This window comes from Echinops telfairi, unplaced genomic scaffold (genome assembly GCF_000313985.2).
Source record: "Echinops telfairi isolate 266 unplaced genomic scaffold, ASM31398v2 ScPeMD7_16;HRSCAF=60, whole genome shotgun sequence".
Taxonomy (NCBI): Eukaryota; Metazoa; Chordata; class Mammalia; order Afrosoricida; family Tenrecidae; genus Echinops; species Echinops telfairi.
Window position 1 is genome coordinate 5,129,732 of NW_022103913.1, and position 7,092 is coordinate 5,136,823.

The window sequence follows — 7,092 nt, forward strand, 5'->3', positions numbered from 1 at the left end:
TCAGTAGGAGACAAGCCAGTCAGGGTGCAGTATAGCACCAATGAAACATACAACTTTCCTCTAGTTCCTTAAAGCTTCTGCTCCGCCCCCGCATAATCACTACCCCAATTCTACCTTACAAATCCGGCTAGACCAGCACATTTACACGGGTACATATAAGAGCTGGAAACAGAGGGAATCCAGGACAGATAAACCCCTCAGGACCAATATTGAGAGTACCCGACCAGGAGGGTAAGGGAAAGGTGGGGGGAGACAGGGGGAACTGATCCCAATGATCTACCTATAACCTCCTCCCAGGGGATGGACAATAGAAAAGTGGGTGAAGGGAGACATCAGTCTGTGTAAGACATGAAAAAATAATAATAATTTATAAATTATCAAAGGTTCAGGAAGGTGGGGAAGGGATGGGGAAAATGAGGAGCTGATACCAAGAGCTCAAGTAGAAAGCAAATGTTTTGAGAAAGATGATGGCAACAAATGTACAAATGTGATTGGCACAATGGCTGGATGGATGAATTGTGATACAAGTTGTATGAGCCCCCAATAAAATGATTAAAAAAAACACACAATTCTGTCTAAAACAGGTAGAGTTGATTCGATAACCTAATCCTGATCATTTCTTGTTCTCTGTCTCTCTCTCTGCCTTCTAACAATTAGAACGTACCATTTACATTACTAAGGAGCCCTGAAATGCTGTGGGTTAACCATTGGGCTGCTAGCCACAAGGTTGGCAGTTCAAACTTACCAGCTATTGGGGACGGGGGTGGGGTAAGGGTGTGTGATAAGGACATCTGCTCCAGGAAAGATTTAAAATCTCAGAAACCATGAAGAGCAGTTCTACTCTGTCCAACAGAGTCATGAGTCAGAATCAACTCCATGGTAACAAACCTGAATTTTTTAGTACTTACATTACTGGGCACAAACTAATGTTGTTATCTGGATCAAATATAAACTCAGAAAAGCATGAAGAAATTTCTCATGGAAAGCTATTTAGCTTTTTTAATTTTTCCACCAGAGAATGAGTTGAATAGCACAATATATTCAAACGGTGAGAGTTTCGATGTTCCACCTTAAGAAATGGAGACACATGGATCTTAATTTTCTGTATGATTGTATGCACCTTTGGAAAACATTTCATTAGTTTCTATTGTTGCAAATGGATGTGGTTTTTACAATATGCTCAATATTATGAAAACACATTTTCATGAATTTTGGAAGTGCCAAACTCTCAACATTCAAGTAATGTATACTACTTTTAGTACCCGTATATACTCAAGTATAAGCCAACCCAAATATCAGCCAAGGCACCTAATTTTACCACAAAAACTGCATTAAAAAATTGTGCCGAAGAACTCGGCTTATACACAAGGATAAACGTTATCTCTTTTTATCCCTGATTTATAAATAGGAGCGGTCAGGTGGTGTGTGTAGAGGGACACATTTTGTCCTACTAACAGCAAAGTCAGCAGTTGGGAGAAAAATGAGGCTTTCTACTCCCATAAAGATTTACAGTCTAGGAAACCAATAAGGGCATTTCTGTTCTGTCTTATAGAATTAACTCGATGGTAGTGAGGTTTTTACCCTACAGTAAGTAATAACACGTCAACGTATTCCAGACACTCAATTTGTTGCTGAGATATGACACTTGGACAAGTCAGTTGGAGTTATGGGGATTATTTTTACTTATATTTGAAGAGAAAGTTTTTGACCTCATCCTTCAATTAAAAATACTGAAACATGCAAAGGCAGACATTTGTCATACAAAGGCAGGTAGATAAATTGTCTTCACTACAAATAGTGCACATCTTATTGTATTTACATCTGCCACTATTTCCCCCAACAATAACTCTAGGTCAGGAGGTGTATTATTGGCAACCAATTGTTCCTTACGAAGAAAGGAGGCTGGCATTCAGGTACGTCGCTTATTCTGTAACAGCTAAATTCCTAGTTAGTATTCCTTATGCACTTTTCTAGTCTACACTATGTCTTACAACATAATTGCTAACCAAATGTACGGAGTATGGGGAGGTGGGGGTGGAAGGGTTGACTCCTTTCCTAGAGAATAAATTTTTACAGATCAGCAGAATCCTCCTCCACTGGGGTTGCCACACAAATATACTGCAAGTATGCCACGAATACCATCACAATGCACAAGATGTAGTATAGTAATTGTATTTTCACATCATATACAAGTGTGTTCCAAAAAGTCCATGGGAAAATTCCATTATCTTTTCATTCCATTTTTTCATTAACTTTTTTAAGTCTCTAGGTATATCTGAAATAAATCTGTAGTTAGCTCTGATTTCTATTCGACTTTTTTCACAATTATGTCAATCACTTGATATATAAATTCCATCTTATGTGTGTACAAAGTGTGGATACACACACATTGTAAGTGCATACGCATGTCTACAATATCACTTACTCCAGTCTTCAGTGACTCCAAACAACTACTGCTCACCCATCTGGCCAAATAAACTCTAAAATCCTTAGTTTGGATCTGATCTGACCTACTATTTATGCAACCTAGTCTACTCAGTCTTCCCAAAACTACACGCCAGTAATACCTTATATTTTGATTTCCTAAAGACACTGTGTACTATCATGCCTCTACAAGTGCAATGCTATTTACTTTCTATGCAATGACTTCACCTGTGAAATGGCTCTACTTAAGGGATCTTTGTAAAATCATGCCTCATTACTTAGGGAGTCATGTAATTCTTTCCACTATATTCCTGGTGTACCTTATGTGAATTTCTGTTCTAAGGATAACATTGTATTATACTTATTGTGTTTCGTTCAGAAAATATTCATTAAATATCTATAGCACTGTTCTAAATCCTGAGGCTGCAACACTGAATAAAACAAGTTTATGCCCACAGGAGAGATAGAAGAGATAGACATCTAGACATCTAGGTAGGAGAGATAGACATCTAGACAGGCAAGATAGACATCATAAACTCTTTAAAAAACAAAGTATATAATATTTGTTATTAAAGAAGAAACAAATATTAATGTTAATGGAAGAAAACAAAGAAGAGTATAAGACAAGAGAATATGAGGTCCAAAGGGTATCAAGAGGGAGAATAGTAGGGTACATTTTGCACATATATCAAGAATGTCATTCTCTTTAGGTATTTGAGTAATACCTGAAGAAAGTCAATGAGAGAAAGAACCAAGCATATATCTGGGGGAAACACAGAGAATAAAATGTGCAAAGAATTGAGACAGGACAGTAGGGCACACAGGAGGCCATTATGACTATAAAACAATAAGCATGACGAAAGAAGGGCATTTTCAGAGATGAGATGGGTTGGGAAGAGGCGGGTTAAATACATGGGTGAGTCAAAAGTACTGTCAGTAGGGTACCAGCAGTTCATACATGCTTGAGCTTATTCCAAATGAAATGTGTTTAAATATGTTTCTGCAATAATGGCTGGCTCCAGGAAGTTCTCTCAGTAATATACCTGCCTTAATCTCATTAAAGTGCCTTTAAAGAGGGGGTGGGGGAAAAAGGACAATTTTCTGCCACAGAAAAAGAAACTTTTGAGGTCAGGGCCACATCAAATATGGACGTGTGTAGAATCCTTCAGTTAAGGGTTAGAGAGTTGGAAACACAGCCATCAGAAGTGTAGTATGGGCAGACAGGGGATATGTCAAGAACAATAGTTCCACATTCACACCTTTCTGTGTGAGATGAGTAGCTCCTGAAAGGTTTTCAGCAGAAGAATAACATGATCTAACTTACATTTCAGAAGAGTTACTCTGCAGAATGGAAAGTGCAAAAGCACAGATACTTACACTGTATCCTAGAATATGAGTTATGGAATACTATTTTTTATTTGCCATGAGGCAGGGGACATTGAGTAATTCTTATCTGAAAAGGGAGCGGTAGGCCAAAACCCTTAGGAGACATATTTTATCCCTTTCTTTCCCATCTCACCCCATTGACTTTATCTTTAATTATCTTTAAAAGTATATGCCCCACTATTTGTCACAATGCTCATGACTGCCACCCAGATCTAAGTTGGCTCATATTGGAACAATTATAGTAGTCTCCTATTTACTCTTTGGTTGCCACCCTTTCCTTCTGCAGAGTACCTCTTCTGAATTTAGAACTGGGTGGCAGTCATGAGCATTGTGACAAATAGTGGGGCATATTTTTTTAATCATTTTATTAGGGGCTCATACAACTCTTATCACAATCCATACATACATCAATTGTGTAAAGCGCATTTGTACATTCATTGCCCTCATCATGCTCAAAACATTTCCCCTCCACTTAAGCTCCTGGCATCACAACTCTTATCACAATCCATACATACATCAATTGTGTAAAGCGCATTTGTACATTCATTGCCCTCATCATGCTCAAAACATTTCCCCTCCACTTAAGCCCCCGGCATTAGGTCCTCATTTTTCCCCTCCCTCCCCCCTCCCCCCTCCCTCATGAGCCCTTGATAATTTATAAATTATTGTTTTGTCATATCTTGCCCTGTCCGACATCTCCATTCACCCACTTTTCGGTTGTCCGTCCCCCAGGGAGGAGGTCACATATAGCGAGGAGGTCACATATAGCTCCTTGTAATTGGTTCCCTCTTTCCAACCCATTCTCCCTCTATCCTCCCAGGATCACCACTCACACCACTGGTCCTGTAGGGATCATCTGCCCTGGGTTCCCTGTATTTCCAGTTCCTATCTGTACCAGTGTACATCCTCTGGTCTAGCCAGACTGGCTAGGTAGAATTCGGATCATGATAGTGGGAGCAGGGTGGAAACATTTAGGAACTAGAGGAAAGTTGCATTCTTCGTCGTTGCTACATCGCACCCTGACTGGCTCGTCTCCTCCCCAAGACCCCTCTGCAAGGGGATCTCCAGTGGCCTACTAATGGGCTTTGGGTCTGCACTCCGTACTCCCTCCATCATTCACTATGGTAAGATTTTTTTTTTGTTCTGATGATGCCTTATACCTGATCCCTTCGACACCGCGTGATTGCATAGGCTGGTGTGCTTCTTCCATGTGGGCTTTGTTGTTTCTGAGCTTGATGGCCTTCAAGCCTTTAAGACCCCAGACGCTATACTTTTTGATAGCTGGGCACCATCAGCTTTCTTCACCACATTTGCTTATTCACCCGCTTTGTCTTCAGCGGTTGTGTCAGGAAGGTGAGCATCATAGAATGCCAATTTCATAGAAGAAAGTATTCTTGCATTGAGAGAGTACTTGAGTGGAGGCCCAATGTCCTTCTGCTACCTTAATACTAAGCCTATAAATATAGGCACAAGGATCTATTTCCCCATCCTCATATCCCCATCCTCATATAAATATATTTGCATGTGTACATGGTCTTTATCTAGACCTCTATAAATGAGTGGGGCATATATTTTTAAAGATAATTAAAGAAAAAGTCATCGGGGTGAAGTGGGAAAGAAAGGGATAAAAGATGTCTCCTAAGGGTTTTAGCCTACCGCTCCCTTTTCAGATAAGAAGTACTCAATGACCCCTGCCCCATGGCAAATAAAAAATAGTATGCCATAACTCATATTCTAGGATACAGTGTAAGTATCTGTGTTTTTGCAGCCCCTCCTCCTGGGATCATTCTAGCAGACACACACATACCCCCAAGAGGTGGTATCACCCACTTTGAGAAACAATGAGCTACAATAAGAGAGACACCATTTACAGGAGTATCAAGAGTTCATACTGGGTACACTATAGTGGGCAGACATTTGTGAGGAAGGCGCAGGACTGGGCAGTGCTTCTTTCTGTTGTGCACAGCACATAACACAACAGTGAAAAACAGACAAAATTGTGTTCTCAATGAGCCAATACAAATGTTGTAGACAGTACAGATGTTGTTGTATATTGTTGAGTAAATAAGGACTCATTAGCCCCTTATGACAGAGTGCAAGTGCCACTAGATTCCTTTACAGGAGCAAACTGCCAGGTCTTTTCTCCTATCAAGTCACCAGGTGACTGAATTGACAACCTTTTGGTTAGTAGCCCAGTGCTTAATGACTGCAGTACCCACGGTTCCTTAAACAATGAAAATTAGACTGTAAAAATATGAATGGGCTTCAAAGAGTTAGTGGAAAATGGAATTAAAAGATGGCATCATTTTTTCATAAACTTTTTGAAGCCTCATATATGGTATGATACAGATGATAAATACTAAGCAAGAACAGGCACTACATTGGACAGAGATGATTAAGAAAGACCATGAAGAAGGTAATGTCTACATAAATATCTGTAAGAAAAGAGGCTTGTAATTCTTCTATAATAGCTTTAAGCCATTGGCAAAAAAAAAAAAAGCAATTTACACCAAAAAAATAAACATCATTGGGAATAAAACTGATCTTTTAGATTAACAAAACTGAAGATGGCCAAATCACTGTGTACAAAATCAATAATTCCAAACAAAGGTCACCAGATAGTAAATCCAGACTCAAATATAAATATTACCCAAGATTAGGATTCCAAATGTCAGTCTACTAGCTAGAGGTTTATGAGGAGAGGGGATCATACACATGCATTTGTGTCTGCAGGTTTCTGTGTACGTTTCTGAGTGTTCTACATAGGATGGTACTTCGATAAGTATAAAAAATAGATATTAGTCAATCCTTGGCTGGTCCAAAATAGTGCTATTTTCTCAAATATCAACTCGCTTTGGTTTTTAGGTTTTTGCTTTTTAGCTAATTTGTGGTCAACATCTAGAAACTGGGAGCGCTAACAACAAATCAGTATGCACTTCTGGTTTCTCTTCAATAGTCAAGGATCTGGCAACACAATTCTGAGGGGAAATGGTAGACACAACCTGATCCTATCACACCGAATCCCCACAGACTCACTTTGTTATGCCTAGTCTCTGTGAGTACTATTTGCAGCCCATAAATAGCTGTACAGTACTAGGCTTCCCACAGCTCTAATGTTTTTTGCTTGTGCTACCTACTGCAAGTTTAATCTGATGAGGATTAGAAGAACTGAATATATGCGGACGCATGAATACCTCAGTGCATTTATATGAAATAACAAATCCATAAAAAATTTTTTACTGTTTATCTCTACTTTTGTTGTTGTTTTGTTTTGTCTTTAAT